This window comes from Pipistrellus kuhlii, unplaced genomic scaffold (genome assembly GCF_014108245.1).
Source record: "Pipistrellus kuhlii isolate mPipKuh1 unplaced genomic scaffold, mPipKuh1.p scaffold_m20_p_1, whole genome shotgun sequence".
NCBI lineage: Eukaryota > Metazoa > Chordata > Mammalia > Chiroptera > Vespertilionidae > Pipistrellus > Pipistrellus kuhlii.
This window is the reverse complement of record NW_023425404.1, coordinates 68,076,409-68,095,334: the sequence shown is the minus strand read 5'-3', so window position 1 is coordinate 68,095,334 and position 18,926 is coordinate 68,076,409. Positions and strand designations below refer to the sequence as shown.

Genomic DNA, 18,926 nt, shown 5'->3' with positions numbered 1-18,926 from the left:
ATCCAGTAAATGTAATAAATGGGGAAATGAATACCAAATGTGAAAGAATAAATTGATAGGTCCAAGTTGGCAGAATCTATATAATTAGTAAACCTTTTTTCATTCACCTTACATAAATTGCCACACATATACACAACAGGACAAATATGAGGATGTTCATTGCAGTATTGTTTGTAGCACAAGATTGCAAATAACCTCAATGTCTACCTGTGGAGGTATGACAAATAAATTATCACCTACCCATACTATGGGACACTGTGCAGCAGTCAAAAATGAATGATGTAGAACTATGTGCACTAATAAAAGATTTTTCAGTGCATAATTTTTAATAAAAATAGGAGATTGCTAGCACTAAAGGTATGTATGTATGGAACTAAATGCAGAGCAAGAGCAATTTGAAAGTGCGAGGTCTGCAAATTTCTATGGACAGCATATTGAAGAATGTTATCTTTCTGTCCTTCATAGGAGAGAGTCATTTACCCAACTCCCACAAAACTTTGAGTCATCTGACATAAAGTCAACCGGTAGCAGAACACAAGGCCAGTTTGTGCCTCTAGGACCTCTGCCACTAAGCCTCTTGCCAGCACTGCCATGTTAGTGACAGGTTTTTATGAGCATTAATTGCTAAGGGTTTGTTTCCCCTTCTTATAGGTTATCCCAAAGGCTCTTCCAGTTCATGGGCTCAAAGGTAAAGAAAAGGTTGGAACAAGCTTACATTGTTCCAATAGATTTTTCTTCAAGATGACAGAGTAGAAAAAAATATATATATCCATAGAGGATAACTGTGCCAAAAACCTGCCTGTGGCTGGTTATAACATATAAACACCGGAGAAACCTATCCTGTAAAGTGACAGACTTATGAGATGAAAAATCTAAAAAAGCTACTCTGAGGGGAATGCAACCTTTCTCCACTGAATAAATTTGCTCAGGAGAGAGGAAGATGATCAGCAGAAAAGCACATTATTCCTCAGTGGATCCCTACCAGTCAGAGGTCCGATCTCCAGGGCCATACGAGGTATGGTGTAACACCTTTGCCCTTTCCTGAGGAGTGTTGGGCTTATGATAATGAAACCCATATGGCCACTCCCATCTGATACGAAGGTAGTTAGGAAAATGCTCTCGCGTCATTTTACACACAGAAGATGGATTTGGGGAGAATATCATAATGGCCCATGCTGTATCTCCAGTGGCACAGCTTTGACTAAAACTGTATGTTATGCCACCCAGAGGTAAACTAAAATAAGAAATGCATGAGTAAAATAAAAGATAAAAGTTTGGAAGCATGATTAGTGTAGCTATTTAATAAGCTACATGTTTCATAAAATTAGAAATCTTCAAGATGTGTCTGTGAAGACCAGTGTTTGTTTCCATTCTTATCACAAGAGTTGTACCAATTAAGGAGGCCCATCAGAGGTCTCCTCAAGTGGAAATAACTCAGATGTAAACACCTGTGGCCTAAAAGCATTCCTCTGGCATAGTTTTGTGACAAAATCTTCCAGGTCAGTAAAGAATGAACCTTTTGAAAAGGTAAAGAATTTCACTAAGTTGCAAGCCTATTAATCAATTTATTCTGGCCATATAACATCTTCTACTGACCAGTGCCTCCAAAGATGCCCAGATGCTCTAAAATCTAACCTCTTGATGCTCCAAGAAGGGGAACTCTCCAGAGTACAAACTGAAAGTTTTGCCTTACCATCATAAAATACAGGCCTATCTCCAGACCCCCACAATAGAGTGAGTATCATAATGAAGCAAACTGTAATCTATTTCCTGGTCAATTGTCTTGCCTTCCATTTGTAAACACACACACACACACACACACACACACACACACACACACACAATATTCATGAAGTACAATAAAGAAAAGCACAATAAAACAAAGTATGCCTGTGCTACCCAAACCAGTTGTTTTACTAATTTCTACATTTTGTTGGAATATGTTGAATGAAATATTTATCAAATAAGAAAACTAATTGCTTCAGTCAGGTAAAGGTAAAACATGTTAAAGTTTTGAGGGTATGGTTTCCCCTCTAATTGTACACAACTCATCAGTGGGGTTAATATAAGTGATTTTCACAGAAATTGTCCAAATAAAAGAGGAAACTGAGGACATTTTTAAAGCACGGAGACAATTTTGTATTGATACAACAAACAAAATAATGTGGATAATAATGGAGGTGTGACAATAATATCACACATGAGAGCTGTAATTTATCAAGAGCTAAGAGCCTGATACTGTGCAAAAGCACTTTATATATAATAGATTTACTTCTCATCACAACCCTGAAAAGTAGATGTTATCCTCTGCATTCTATATGGTATGAAACTGAAGCTTAACACAGGTAAAGGCTGGCCTAAATTCACAGCATCAATAATGTTGATACCAAGACTCAACCCCAATGTACTTGGCTCCAAAGCTTCAGTCCTTGAACAAATACAGAGTTGTTAAGAGTGGTTTTAAATCAAGTGCCTTTGAAAGCCAGTTCAATTCAAATTTAGTCTTCTTTATAAAATTTTTCAGAACTTCATAATACAAATATTTATCGGTTACATACTCTCTGCCAGTCTGTTGCAGGTACTCGATATGAAACATTAGCTCTATTTTTTTTTTGAAGGTGTAAACTTCCAATTCAGGTCACAGAGCAATTACAACTTGACAAACATTTGTCCGGTATGAAAACTTGTCAGTCAGGAAAGTATATTATTTATTTTATTCTTACAGAGCTGAAAAATGTTAGCCATCCTAAGCAAGTATGCAGAACAAGCAGGTATGACAGCTATGTAACCTACATTGGTACCATAATTAATGTTGAATGGTAATATATCAACTTAATATGATACACCATTCCAACCAAATAGCAGAATTAAATTAAAACATAAAAAGCATAATAAAATATTGCCATTTCCTGAAGTTTAGTAGAACTTCCCTTTTTTCCCCCAGTTTTACTTTTTAATCCTGAACGCATTACTTCAGTGTGTATACATTTATGCTAATCATATACCACAGCCATGGGTTCTTCTATCAATATGAAATGTTTTGTACTTGCTGTTTTTGTGCATCTTGTATTGTTATGTGCAATATACAATATAATGTGTCTAACTATGCCATTTATGCTTTTGAAAGAAAAAGCAAATTACTTACTGAAGAGAATGGCATTTGCATGCATGTGTGTCAGCTTTCAAGCCATTTCCTTCTACAAAATATTGCTTTCTACACTTAGAAAATGCATCCATCCATCAGTTACAAACCATTTCAAAGCACTTTATGAATCTACGGAGCAAAATGTACTTATCTTACATTGGCAGTGTCCCAGCTGTTACAAAATTGCTATTGTCCTAATACTTACAAGGCAATTTTAGCATCAGTTAATAATTTTACAGGATAGATAACTTGTAAAGCATTATAAAATGACAGACATTAAACAATAGCAACTTAGCTTTTTTGAAACAGTTCGTGACAGCTTAAAAACTAAAGTGATTTTAATGTATAGTCTATGCAGTTTTTAGTTTCTCATTGACAATTCCTTTAGAAGATAAAACTGTGAAAATCCTTTTAAATAGTGGGTGAAAGAATAAAACAAATTTATCTTTAAAAGAAATTCAGTAAAAATCTCAATTAGAAATAATGTCTCAAATCTTGCTGTACAGATAGTAGGTGTCAAGAACTGGAATTTATTTAGGAAGAAAAAAATGATGGTATCATTTAATGATAGGGTTCCACAAAATAAAAAAGGCATATCTATTCATTAAAGCTAATACAAAAAGAAAAATACAGCGAATAGCATTTTATATAAATCAGTATGCATTATTTCTTCCTAAACACTGTTTTCTATCAATCTTAGTTTAAAAGCTTCAGTTAAAGGAGAAATCTGGGTAAATGTAACGTGTGCGTTCTCTCATCCTCCCTTTGTTTAAGTTGTTGGGATAGTCATGCAAGCCACTTTGGGCTGGATGTTTTATCATTCACCTTTGATAGCGAATGCATTGATGGTACAAAAAGAAAAAAGGCTCTAAACAAATCACATTAATTGGTAGTTTGATGCTGTACATTTCTTCAGGGGGGGAAATGCTTTTGATAAGCACCGCTGTGCCACAGTGGCTATTTTTACACATGGACTTATTACATAAAACCAATTATTTCATGAATGTTTACAAAGGCCCAGTAATTGACCACATCATCAAAATACATCTTAAATTTATTTAGTATATAATTACCACCTTTTTTCTCTATCTCTGAGGACAAGGTTATCACATGGGCTCATTGTACAATAGCTACTTCAGATAATCAAGTGCAAGTTGAGTTTTCAAATGATGTAAACTATGTTCACACATCATGCCTATAGAATGTTACATGTATATTATAATACTATCATTGTCTCAAAAATAAAATGAGAATTTGCATATTTTTAAACCTTTTTAGGGTACCAATAGACCTAAAGAAAAGTGTAATTCAAAGCCTCAAATACTTTTTCAGTATACAATGTATGCTATTTATTAGACAGTTGTGTAAGATATATAAATCCTTATTTTATTTCTACTAAAGGAATATATGTGGTAAAATAGATTAAATAGCCAGACTATACGGCCAGCTCCACAGGTAGGAATTCTGTCTCTCACAGATTGTTCCATTTCTATCTTCATACACAGCACCTGGAACTCAGAATGTATAGGTGTTTGTTAACTGATTGATTGACTTGGTCTGATTCAATTGAGATTAACTATTTCAATCCTACATTAGCTATTTCTCATTTGTATTTTAAATTTCAAACTCTTCTTAGTGTTTATATAGAGACCAGTTCTCAAAAATAATCTACTTGAGCCCTGGATAGTGTTGCTCAGTTGATTGGGCCTCATCCTATGTACCAGGAGTTTGCCAGTTCGACTCCCAGTCAAGGATACATGCCCAGGTTGTGGCCTCAATCCCCAGTAGGGGGTCTGCAGGAGGTAGTCCATGGGTGTAGTGCTCTCATAAATGTTTCTCTCTCTCCCTCCCCTTTACTCTTGAAAAATCAATAAACTATTCTTTTAAATAATAATAATAATAATAATAATAATCCACTTGACTCTGACTTAGAAAATCAGCCACTTGCAAAAAACTGAGAAGTATAAAACTTTCTATTGTAAAACCCTTATAATATACTAGAGGCATAGGAATTTGTGCACAGGTATGGTTCCTTTGCCTGGCCTGCAATCAGAACCATCTTCCCGGGCTGCCCACAGCCATCCCCGCCCGTTCACCAGCCCCACCCCCACCGTCGGTTGTCCTCTGTGTGTGGAGCGACTGGCAGGGAGGGGCCTTGGCCTGGTGCCACCCATGTCCCCTTCCACCCACCCCCAGTTCTCCATTCACCATCAGGTGATCAGAGTCTGCTGGCCAGGGGAAAGGGAGTAAGAGGTGGTCAGTGCGCCTCATAGTGACTGGCCAACCAGTTGTTCTGATTCTTCTGCCATTAGGGTCAATTTGCATATTACCTTTTTGTTATATAGGATGTATATATCATTTACCAAACTTATGATAGTCTTTAAATAATTTATATTAATAATATGAAACTGACTGATATCTACAATGAAAATCAAAATGAAGTTAATATTATACACTTCTCTCCTTCTATCTTCATATGTCATCAAACTAATAAGAATCTTTTTTAAATTATTATATATATATTAGTATTTACTGTTGCTTTGGCTAACATGTTTATTATTAACAAGTATTGACTATAATAGGTTTTATACAACATAATTGAGTAAAAATTATGAATAATTTTGATAATAAGAAATTAACATGTAAAGTTGTAATTTTAAAATGCCGTGAAATTCAACAATTTTTAATCTGTCTCAGAGTACAAGTCCACCTTCCCAATTTTTAGCAAGAATGTATTTAATGACAATGATTATGAATTTATACATGTAGGAACAACAATAACAACAACAAATCTTACTTATTTTTGGGTGAGTGCCACAGAGTAGGGTAGAATTTGACAAGCTCCAGTTTTAACAAAAAAAGAATCAATCTAAGACTTCCAATCATCTTTTATTATTGGGCTTAAAGATATTTCTGCCTGGCCAGTGCGGCTTAATGGTTGAGCCCATGAACCAAGAGGTCTTGGTTCGATTCCCAGTCAGGGCACATGCCCAGGTTGCATGCTCAATCCCCAAGTGGAGACATTCAGAAAACAGCTGAGCAATAATTCTCTCTCATTATTAATGTTTCTATCTCTCGCTCCCTCTCCCTTCCTCTCTCTGAAATCAATAAAAATATATTTTTTAAAAAGACATTAGACACTCCAGCATGCAATCTTTGAAGTGTGTTTGTAATATCTCTTTCTCCATTGGATCTTGTGTAGGTTTCCACATTCTTCTTCACATCAATGGCTGTGCTTCATTAGTTCTATCTATATTTATCCAAATGCAAACACTCTCATCCTAATCTCAAAAGAGCTAAGACATTTGGCCTCCTGGGCAATCAACATGAATTAAACAGTGCCTGGAGATAATACTACCACACTACAGGCTTCTACTGTAGATTTTAAAGATTATGATTAAGAACTTCAATGGATATTTATCATGTCACTGAGTCCCTAAACCTAAACACTTGCTGCTGAGTCTTCTTTGCTAACATCACACACACACACCTGCCTTACATCAATTACTGTAGTAAACAAATTACATTTTGAAGATTTTGTATCATTCAGATACACATCAACTGGTTTCAAGAGAGAAACCCAGAAGAGCAAAATATGACCCAAGAAATTAAGGGACATACCACCATGATGTTATATATTCTGAAAACAGCTCTAGATACCATAATATTTCTACAAAATTGGTATACAATTAGCATATTTGAATTGTCCTCCTGAGGTTTCCCATTGCTTTGCGGGGTCTAGTCCAAAGCAGGCAGACCCAACTGAAAGGAAGAACGGGAACTATTCTGACTTCAGGGGTTTCCTTGTACACTAAAGGCAATATGACCCTACAGCTCTGGGGTTTGCCAGTTGTCACTCTGCCTAGCCAGCCTCAGACCCCGTTCATTTCAGTACCCAATCTAAAGCTGTCGTCGGCTGATGGAAAGAGTGACTCTGTTTGGTATGACTGCAACTTGTTATAAATAAATGACTGAGCTGTTAGAATCTACCCACAGCTTTAAATTGACCTGAAACTTTCTGTAGATAATCTCATCTGAGCCCTAGGATGACTTTAATCTTCTATATAAGCAATAGAAGCCTGCACTTGAGCTGGAATATTTGGATTTTAACCCTGCTCTAGCAATTTTTACATATGCAATCTGGGGAAAACTGCTTGACCTCTCTACTTGTTTGTAAAATTAAAATGATTGTGGTGAAATTAAATACTAAAGAAGATTGGATTTCACTGATAAAATCCAAATAAAGTTTTTGACTAGTGCCTGCCAGAAGAACTCAACCACAAGTTGTTATCATATTTAACATGTTTGGCTTAATTTAACATTTCCTACCTAGTAGTGTATTCTTTATTAGAGTAAGTCAAAAATCTGTTTAACTCTGTACAACATTTTTGTTAACACTCAAACTAATTAAAAAATAAAACATTTAGTTGAGTAGGTGAACAGGGAAATAATCATATCTAAAAGGAGAATTTTGATATCTGTAATATCACTAAAAATAAAGATTATGAATTGATCAATTGCATATTTTACCACAGAATAACTTGAAAATTAAAACCAATCATTGTTTCTTATGATGGTATATAAATTTATATAGTATATAACATAAAATAACAACCAAGAGAAAGTATAAAAATCATAATTAAAGGTAACATAAAATGTGAGACAAGATGACTAAAACTTTTGAAAATAAAAGAGACTTCAGAAATGTAAAGCACACAACCTTTGTTGCTATTATCGACAATGAAGCTATTGATGGTGTTATTTCTGATTTACCCTTGAAACTTTGGTTAAATTTCTTTTTTTCTTTTTTTTAACTGCACAGAGCTCATTTCAGGAACTTATTTACATTAAACATGTGACTTCATGTACTCTTTTTTTTAACTTTGATTTAATAGTAAATCCAACATATTGTTTCATTTATTTTTAAATGGTAAAAATAGACATGACAATCATAACTGCTAATGCTGATGTTATTATTTTAGAAAAATCATTTTTAGAATACAAGAATTAATTCAATCTTGAACAGGTTCATTGAAGATAAAAACCTAATTTTCAAATGCTGAGTGGATACTAAAAACAAACAAACCACCATATAAAAGAATTACATTGAAAATATGTACTCATGACTGCTTATATTAATGGTAAAAAAATAAAATAAAAATCATGAAACAAATGAGTCTTTTTCAGAGAACTCATTGAGACCAGCTTTCAATTTATATTAGTACTATGTAAAATATATTAGATAATAAAATGTATGAAATGGGCTTAACATTGTGTCTGGCTCATAGTAAGGCCTTAGCATATGCTAGCTATCATTATTCATCCTCATGTTATACAAACAATGTTATCTTTTCATTATCTGTTTTCATCTTAAGTATAAACTCCTTGATCAACTGAAACAGGGTACACTTTTTTGTGTGCTAGGAATATGTAAATAATTTATTCTATTGCAGACTCTACTTCTACCCAAACATTTCCTCTTTTAATTTAATCTTAACTGTACTATGCATTGTTACTTCAACAGGGTGAGTAACAATGACTTAATTATGAGTAATAATATTTTAAAATGTTTATGCTGCTATTGCAAATTTAACAATAAAAATATTCAAAGAACATTTAATTGGCTACCAGAGATAAAAGATAGAGGAACTGTGTATCTCAGTTAAAGGAGCACTTCTAATGGTTCTGGGTTTGACATTGTTATTCTTATATATGGACAACACCCAGTAATGCCAAAACATGTTGTATTTTGCAAGCATAGCCACCCATAATTGCACAAAAGAATTTCACAATAATTTAATAATTGTTTTATCTTTTAAGATGCATTAAATATCTAAATTGCAACTGTTCACTATACTGTGGGATCAAAAGATAAATGTTTTATTTTTATAGTAATCTGCTCAGCCCTCCCTGCACCCTCTCACAATCCAGGACCTTTCAGGGAATGTCTGACAGCCAGTTTAGGCCCAATCCTACAGATTGCAATCCCGGATCACTGGCTCCTAACTGCTCGCCTGCCTGCCTGATCACCCCTAACTGCTCTCCTGGCTGCCTGATTTTGCTCCTAAAACTCAAGCTTCTTTTTGTTGTTGTTGTTGTTGTTGTTGTTTTAATATTTATGTTTCTTCTTTATTACTTATTTTAAAAGTCAAGTTTCTTGAAAACATGAGGCATTTAACATTATTCCATGTTCCTTACAGAAAGCTAAGCATGGTAAACACAGCAAATACTTAATACTTATGGGCTTCTATACAAACCTAAACCAGGATGTTTTAATAGACAAGTCTCCAAAAACTTGAACTAGAAAACCTAAAAGTAGAGTGCTCAGATTTCAGGCATCAGGTGCTATTAGCAAGATATCTATCCCAATTAAACTCTAATTCTTAGCTCTCAACAGTCTGGACAAACTGCCCTTAACTGTCTCCAAGGTTTCTCATTCATCACTATCTCATTTTCTTTTTTTTTTTAGTTCAATGTTTTATATCCACATCAGTATCAACATAACATACAAAACCCACCTGCCAGCCTAGCTGGGCAGGCAGGAGGTGAGTCCATGGCAGCATAGAAAACCAGGGTTCTTGTCCCAAAAGAGAAGATAATGGTTTTACAGTCATGGAAACAAAATCAGAACCCAACATGATCAAGGAAAAACCTTGAAACTGCATGCAGCGGAGGTGCTGTGGGAAGCAGTACATCTCAGCTGGCCCAGCAGTACCTACAGTAATCTCAGTTCCTGGGAAGCCTGGGGTCAGATAGGGCCCAGCTCTTGAGATTATATATACTAATAAAAGGATAATATGCAAATTGGTCAGGACACCCTCACAGTAACGACTGAACAGCCAGGCTGCATGGGGTGACAAAGCCAGCAGAGGAGTTAGTGAGGGATGACCAAATAACTGAACAGCAGGTTGCATGGGGTGACCAGGTCTACGGGGGGTTAGGGAGGGACAAATGACTGAACAGCAGGCAGGGTGGGGCAACCAGGATAGCAGGTGATGGGGGGGAGGAGCAATGACTGGCAACCAGGCTGGGAGAGGGGCAGTTAGGGGCGATCAGGCCAGCAGGAAGAGATGGTTAGGGGTGATCAGGCTGGCAGGAGTGGCAACTAGGCAAGATTAGGCAGATAGGCAGGTGAGTAGTTAGGAGCCAGCAATCTCAGATTGTGAGAGGGGTGTCCAACTGCCAGTTTAGGCGCAATTCCTGAAATCAGGCCTAAAGCGGCAGTCAGACATCCCCTGAGGGGTCCCAGATTGGAGAGGGTACAAGCTGGACTGAGGGCTCCCCTTCCCCCATGCATGAATTTTGTGCACTGGGCCTCTAGTTTTAAATAATTTTGCTTTTGGGGAAGGAGGGTCTGGGCAGCAGCTCTTTGTGGGGATAACCAGTGTGAGTTTCACTTTAGGATTTGAAGGGGAAGCTGGGTCTGTGTGATGGGACTCACCAGGCCCCAAATGTCACAGCTGAGATTCTTGGAAGTGGCTCAGCAAAGTTCCTTCTTGCCTTCTTCCTGCCCTGACCCCAGGTCTTTGGCTTAAAAATCAGGGCACCACGCTGGGGCTGAGCAGTGCTGGGGCCTTTGTGAACATGGCAGGTACAGGCAGGTACAGGCAGGGGGAGCTTAGGGGAACTGTAGGAACTGGTGGGGCAGTCAGAGCCAGGGGAGGGCAGTGTCCATGGGTAAAGGGGACATGGGGTGTAAGAGGTATGCTCCTGTAACAGAGACTTAGAGGTACAGAGACTAAGAGAAACAGAGAGGACAGAAATGGCTATAGAGTGACAGGAAGAGAAAGACTCAGAAAAAGCAAGAGAGAGATTGAGACAGAGAAAGATTCACAAAAAAGAGAGGTACAGACAGAAAGATGGAGTCCTGCTCTGTATGACTCAGCTGGCTGGGGGCGGGGGGGGGGAGGGGAGGGAAGAGGGCAGGCACACATGGGATGTGTCAGTGTGACAGTAAGTGCACCGTTGTGTTGCATGAGGGAGGTGTGCTCCTTCAGAGACCCGTACAAGTTGTAGGGCTCCGCAAAACCCAAGCCAGTGACCGAGTGGTAGATCACACAGTGCTGGGTATGGCTGACCACCACAACAGAGCAGGCACAGCAGCCCCACTGGCTGCTCTCATGGACGAGAAAGGTACCATCCCGCTTGCCGGTCAGGTCAGCATTTCCTCAGCCTGCGTGCAGTGATCTTGCCCACATACCAGGTTCATTCCTCATGGTGGGGGAGGTCATCCTCATCCTCCATCAGTGCATACTGATCTTCAGTCTAATTTTTTATTCTCAACCACCAGTTCATTTTCTTCTGCTGGGTGTCTTTCTGGGTGAGCCATACCAGGTCCTGGTCTCGGCTCCTGAGTAGCTGCCTGAGGTCTGGCTTCAGGCTGTCCATGCACTTTATCGATCTCCTGATTGCCCAAGGCCTGTGTCCGCAGCTCCTGCTCCAGCTTCCTGTGGCTCTGGTGGATCTGGACAATGGGAGCAATGAGCTGTGCTAAGTTCAGCAGGATCCTCTGCATCTCATTTTCATTGTCCTCGGGCAGGAAGCGCTCCAGATACTCCTGGCTGCACTTCTCCTGAGTCTGGCCCTGCTCTTCGAAGATCTTGATGGCTTCATTGAAGGCTTCGATGGTGGTGCACTACATCTACAGTTCCTGGGAGGTGCGTGTGTATTCCTCCTAGAGCTAGCTGGTCGTACTCCTGGCTCTTGTCCTCCGCTTCAAACCCAGGTAACAAAAGAAAACCTTTAATTCTGATCTTATCTCCCCACAAGGGAACAGCAAACTTCAATCCAAATAATTTCCCTCCAGAAGTTACCTCCAAATACTGCGAGACTGAGGACTATAGGGCTGACTATGTACATGCACAATAACAGGCTCGGATTCTAGCTGTAGGCACCCAGGCGTCCTCCACAATCCCACAACCCTCTGGTCACAATCTTCCAGTTTTTCTAGCTCTTCCTTACGTGTTGCTTCCTTCAGTCAAGTTGCAAGTCCAGGGCCTCTAGTTAGAGGAGATTTTTCTGTTCTTCAGCGTTGATAGCTGTTTACTGTTTGGAATCAGTGAAGTTTCAGGAGCACTGCCACTGCCATGAACATAGCGATTCCAAGCGCACTCATGAAACAATTGCTGGAGCTGTCCTGGTTCCAATGAGAAAGGTACTGGGCTGAGCCATTTTCCAATCGGATCTTCCTCTTCCTTCCCCAGCACACTCCACACCTACCCTGGGCCGACCACCCCAACCTCACAGACCCTTAAGACCTTCCCCTGTATTTCTTCAGCTTTCTCCCATGAAACTCGCACCCTATCCTATTGCCTAAGGGTGCCCCTAACTGTTACCTGAAGGTGGGGCCAGCCTGGGACAGGGGCCATGGTGTTCTGATCTCTGGTCCTTCTGGTCTTTAAAATTGCTGGCTTTTAGATAGATAGATAGATAGATAGATAGATAGATAGATAGATAGATACATAGATAGATAGATACATAGATACATAGATAGATAGGAATAGAGCTGGCAAATAGATATAGGTATAATAACACAAAAATACACACATCTCTTTATTTCTCTAGCTATCCTTTTTCAAAATATATTTTTAATTGATTTCAGAGAGGAAGGGAGAGGGAGAGAGAGAGAGAAATATCAATGATGAGAGAGAATCATTGATCAGCTGCCTTCTGTACACCCCACACTAGGGATCAAGCCAGCAACCCAGGCATGTGTCCTGGCCAGGAATTGAACCATGACCTTTTGGTCCCTAGGTTGATGCTCAACCACTGAGCAACACCAGACAAGCTATCCTTTTTTTTTTTTTTTTTTTTTTTTTAACAACTGATAGTCAATTTATTAAAAAGATTGATTTAAGCATCTTCAGTGGTGACTTCAGTCTTGACTCCAGGCTCAATATTGATGGAACTAATCTGTTTAACAATCTTAGAAGGGCTGTGCAAGTCAATGACTTGCTTGTGGATCCTCATCCTATACCTATCCCAAAGGAGTTTTTCTTGTAGTGATTCTCAGAGTCTTGTAGGCATCCACATTGGTCCTTTCACTTTGATATTTTTTTCTTTTGCACCTCTAATCAAGTTAGCACATACCTTCACCAAAGACATTACATTGCAGCTGTGTATATATTAAAAACTATTTGTTTATACTGATACCTTTTATTATAATTTAACCTGTCAGAGTTCATTTCAGTATTTTTTATTTTATGTATAACCTCTTTCTCTGACAGTGAGAAACATGGCTCTCTTTCTTAACAATATATTTGCTTATTTTTTCAAACTTAGTACCTTAAAACATAAAATAGTTCAGAATTACTAACTTACACCCTACTAACTTAGAAGCAAATTTAATAAATAGAATCTAGCATTTGTGGAAATATCATGGGAATTTTTTTGTTTGTTTTGTTTGTCTTCATAGTTACTAGGTTTAGTCAAAATACTGCTTTCTAAAGCTATTTTTGTTAGTTCTTTCATCTTCACCCTCATCAGTGTGATTATTTTATTCATTTATAAATACCATGAAATTATACTTGTTACTATCTATTTCCATTTTGGATTCTCCTCACATTCTTGTTTGTTTGTTTGTCTGTTACTTGGGAAGCATGTAAAATAATATCATGATTCTAACAATAAGAGCTATAAAAATGTATATTCACAAAAGTATTGGTCTCCCTCTGTTCTATACCATGTTCTTATTGCTTCCTTGTTTCCACCCCTTTTCCACTCGTCCTGAATATAACCAATTTCTCTAGCTTCTGTTTTTTCCTTCCTATGTCTTTTCCACCAATGAACTGATCCATGTATATTCTCATACTTCCTTCTTGACTCAATGTTCAGATGCTACATATAGGCACTTTTAAAACTTTGCTTTTTCACAGAACAATATATCCTGAAAAGACCTTTCACATTCTTATATATAGATGCATAGTACTCCATTGTGTAAGGTACCATAGCTGTTCAACTATTTCTCATGTATGGACATTTAGGCTATTTCTAAATTTTCACAAGTATAATAAAGAAAAAAATGTAAATAATAGTGAAAGAATTTATTGCTATATCACCAGGATATAGCCTAGGAAATCTTTAAGAATCTTAGTCAAACTCCAATACAAAAAGGGCAATGAAAGTGTGCACCTCAGACAATCTGTGATGGTAGAGCATCTGGCTTCTCAGAGCCCATATCTTGTAGTTTTCAGTTTTCCACATGCTTAACTGCTGGAAACACAACTAGAGCAAAGGAGGACTGGGGTCATGACAGAGACTGCAGGTGCAAGTATGTTGTTCAAATGGATTAAAGAAACAACCACACAATATTCAGGAATAATTAAGGTCTTCTCCGCAGAGGCAGCAGGCCATGGAGAATGGTACAATACAACTCCAGCATCACTTTCCTCTGGAAAACTTAAATCTTGGAAAGGTGGTGGTGAAGGAGAGACTCTGGGGAATTTGGGGAGGGCTAATCCTATCAGGGGGTTTGCGTTTAAAGTTGAATGTTACCTTACAGAAACTAAGATTTAATTACATGTTGTAGTGTAACAAATTACACCAAAACTTAGTGGCTTTAAACAACAAACATGTATTACCTCAAAGTATCTATGGCGCAGTAATTCAGCAATAGCTTAGCTGGGTGGTTCTGGCTCTGGTCTCACATAACACTGCAAACAAGACGTCAGCCAGGACTTCCTCATGAATCCTTGAGTGCGTCCAAGCACATTCACGTGGCTGGCGGCCTCACTTCCTCACTAGCTGTTCTTAGGAGGCCTACGTTCCTGGCCACGTGGATCTCTCTATAGGCTCTTTGAGTGTCCTCGTGGCATGGCACTTGGCTGTCCCAGAGTGAGTGACACCATAGAAAGAGTAAAGAGGAAATTGCAATGCCTTTACATCCTAAACCAGAAGTCACACATTGTCAATTTCACTATATTCTTTTCTTCAGAAGCAAATCAATAAGTGAGTCCACATTAAAGGAAAGGGAAATTAGGCTCCACAATTTGTTTTTTGTTTGTTTGTGTGTGTGTGTGTTTTTAATTTTTTAAAACTATATTTATTGATTTTTTACAGAGAGGAAGAGAAAGGGATAGAAAGGTAGAAACATCGATGAGAGAGAATCATTATCTGCTGCCTCCTGCACACCCCCTATTGGGGATGTGCCTGAAACCAAGGAACATGCCCTTGACTGGAATCGAACCTGGGACCTTTCAGTCCACAGGCCGACATTCTATCCACTGAGTCAAACTGGTTTTAGCTACATTTTGTTTTTTTCTTTTGTTTTTTTTCCCCCTTGTTTTGTTTTTTGTTTGTTGGGGAACATAAGAGACTTGGTTGGAAAGTTGTAAGGAGGACATTCTGAGAAAAGGGAAGTGTGTGGAAAGCCACCTGCCCTGTTAATCGGAATTCTGACTTAGGGGAGATAGGGGAGCGTTGGAAGGCAGTGCCCCTACTTATTCCTTGACCTTTCCTCACAAGTCTGTGCACATGCAGACCCCCGGGTGTTTACTGGAATCCTTACACTTAATCCCTGGATGCCCTTGCCTAGAGGACAATGTAAACACTTGTGTTTTCCCAAGATTATTCACCCTACTGATTATATCTAAAGCACATGTGTCAAACACAAGGCCCGCGGGCCAAATCCGTCCCGCCAGGCCTTGCAATGTGGCCCGCACCTCGCCGTCATCACTGCACTCCACTGCGTTTTCATCACAATGACAGTTTATGACTGTTCAGTAAACCATTCGGCCTGCGATTTAGGCTGGATTTTAGATTTTGGCCCCTTCTCTGATTGAGTTCGACACCCCTAATCTAAAGAAAAATATTCCAGCTGAAACTGATTTGGCTCAATAGATAGAGCCTTAGCCTGAGGACTGAAGGGTCCAGGTTCGATTCCAGTCAAGGGCATGTACATTGGTTGCGGGCACATTCCCAGTAGGGGGTGTGCAAGAGGCAGCTGATTGATGTTTCTCTCTCATCGATGTTTCTAACTCTCTATCCCTCTCTCTTTCTCTCTGTAAAAAAAAAAGTCAATAAAATAAACTTTTAAAAAAAAGAATTATGTTTTAAAAAAAAAAACTCCAATAAAGGCCTAACAAGGCAGGCATTTAAGGCTGCCTGGCTCCTTCAGCCAGGCTGTCCCTTAGCATCTTTCACAGAAAACGTTGGGTTGGAGTAATCCATTCATCTGTCATTCAGAGGCTGCTGTTCAGCCCTGGCAAGGTGGTGCCCCATGTGAGGACCTAGGAATGCAATGAGACCCAACGGAACCCTTGAAAATGAAGAGGAAGGAAACGAAAGTGACTGTGCTGTAAGTCACTGGAGCCTGCTTGGGATTTCCAAGGTAGAGGGAATTGTTTTTCAGCTAAGATTTCACAATAAACAGCAACAGATCTCTTTGTTACTTAAAAAGTTATTAAAAACTATGGTGCTGCCCTAGCTGGTTTGGCTCAATGGATAGAGTGTCAGCCTGTGGACTAAAGAGTCCCAGGTTCGATTCCAGGCAAGGGAACATGACAGGGATTGTGAGCTCAATCCCCAGTAGGGGGTGTGCAGGAGGTGGCCAATCAATGATTCTCTCTCATCATTGATGTTTCTGTCTCTCTCTTTCTCCCTTCCTCTCTGAAATAATAAAAATATGTATTTTTTTAAAAAGCAAATCGTGCTTATCTATAATAATCTATAATAATAAAAGCATAATATGCAAATAGACCAAACAACCAAATAGCAGAACAACCATCTGTACGATTTTCCGAATAACCATGTTATGACATGCACTGGTGCCAGGCCAGGCAAGGTGGGTGAGATGTGACTGATCTGGGAGCCCCACCATTGCCCTATGATCTCACACAAAGGGAGGTCCAGGCCAGTCAAGCAATCACATCCCATGACTGTCGACCACAAAGGGAGGCAACTGGTGGTGGGGAGTGTGGCAGTACCACACAGATGGCAAGCAGTGGCAGTAGTGGGGGCAGGGCCAGCTGCCGGCAGACAGGGGAAGGAAAGCCCCAATAGGCCCTGATCGCCAGGCCTAGGGGCCCTACCCAAGGGGTCCCAGATTGCAAGAGGTCACAGGAGGGGCTGAGGGACACACACACCCCTAGTGCATGAAATTTGTCTACCGGGCCTCTAGTAATTTATAATCCTTGGTTACCTGATAGAACATTAGGTGATCTCTGGGAACAAGTAGACAGGAATTTAAAGAGAAATCAGGCTCAGGGAAAATGAGTGCCTTTGTCATCTTTAACTATGTGGGCTCTTGTTCGAGCTGCATTATGCCCATTTCACATTGAGGATCAAAAGCCTACAGAATGCCAGGAGGATTTACCACCACCCCTTCCTCCTGAAGTAGAGCCTATAAAACCTGTGATAGCTAAGGTTCTGATCCTCCACCTCCGTTCAGTGTGGGAAGGCTCATCAACTACAGAAAATGGGGCTAACAATCCATTTAAAAACAAAACAAAACAAACAAACAAAAAAAACGACTTAATGCTTTGTCTGAAAATTACCATTTGATGCCTTGGAATTGGAAGATTATAGCTAAAATGACTCTAGATGCCAGTTAATATTTGCTGTGGAGAGCACAATAAGATGAGATCTGTGAACAGGCTGTTTGTGGGTGTTCACTGGTGACCCCACCTGGGAGCTCTCTGGGCCACATCTGGCTATAAGTCCCGGGCACTGCAAAACACCTTCTGAAAGATCCATGAAATGAACTCTCATTTATTAAGTCTTGTCTGTGTGTTGTGCTCACCTGAAAATATCATAGATTAGAGTCTCTGTTGGTTGTTGTTTTACATGACTTTGCTGTTTGATTTAATTTATGTAGAGATGGGTCATATTCCACTTTGCTAGAGGCCCCTGCTATCAATATCTATGGCAGGCTGAACTCATAGCAGGGATTGCAGGAACTTCACAGCAGCTGCCAAGCATTCTTTATCTTGGGGACCCTTCCTGTTCTCCCTCTCAAGTCATCAGCCACTGGAAACTCTTAGCTAGTCAAAGTTCTTGTTCTGTCTGTAATGTAACTTGGTTAGTGGTGTTCTTTGCTTGCTTTCTTATCTTTAGGGAGGGTTAGTTTGAAGATTCCCAGTCCATCCTTTTATAAGTACTTTTTTATTTACTTACTTTTTCTGTTTTTAAGATCTATTCATATATATATATATATATATATATATATATATATATATATATATTTGATTTTTTACAGAGAGGAAGAGAGAGGGATAGAGAGTTAGAAACATCGATGAGAGAGAATCATTGATCAGCTGCCTCCTGCACACTCCCCCACTGGGGATGTGCCCACAACCAAGGTACATGCCCTTGACCGGAATCGAACCTGGGACCTTTCAGTCCGCAGGCCGATGTGATGTTCTACCCACTGAGCCAAACCAGTTTTGGCAAGATCTATTCTTATATGTAAGATTTCATGTTGTTAGTCTACTCAGAAAGAAAAAATATGGGAAATAATCATTTAACCCTTACAAGTGTTTTCCCTAGGATGATTAGACCAATAGATGTGTCCTCCAGTAGGCTACAGAAGTAGCTGTGTGGGGGCCAGTCCCATTTTTTGTAAAAAAGTAAATAAACTTTTAAAAATAGAAATAAAAATAGTACTTTAACATTAAAACCACTGAAGGCCATTGAGTTATCTCTGTTACAAAATTTGCCAAGAAATTGCTGTGGGTAACCATGATTGGCTTTAAAAGGTCAAAGTTGTTAAGGCAAAATAAATATAATTAAAATGAAGGGTATATGATAGAGATTTTTCAGTGGTAATTATAGATTCCTAAACTAA

The 18,926-nt window shown here is 39.0% G+C and overlaps 1 pseudogene; it reads right to left on the bottom strand.

The window, feature by feature from the left end:
- Positions 1-3,025: 3,025 nt before the first annotated feature.
- LOC118715314 overlaps positions 3,026-18,926 on the bottom strand; it is a 34,617-nt pseudogene continuing 18,716 nt past the window's right edge.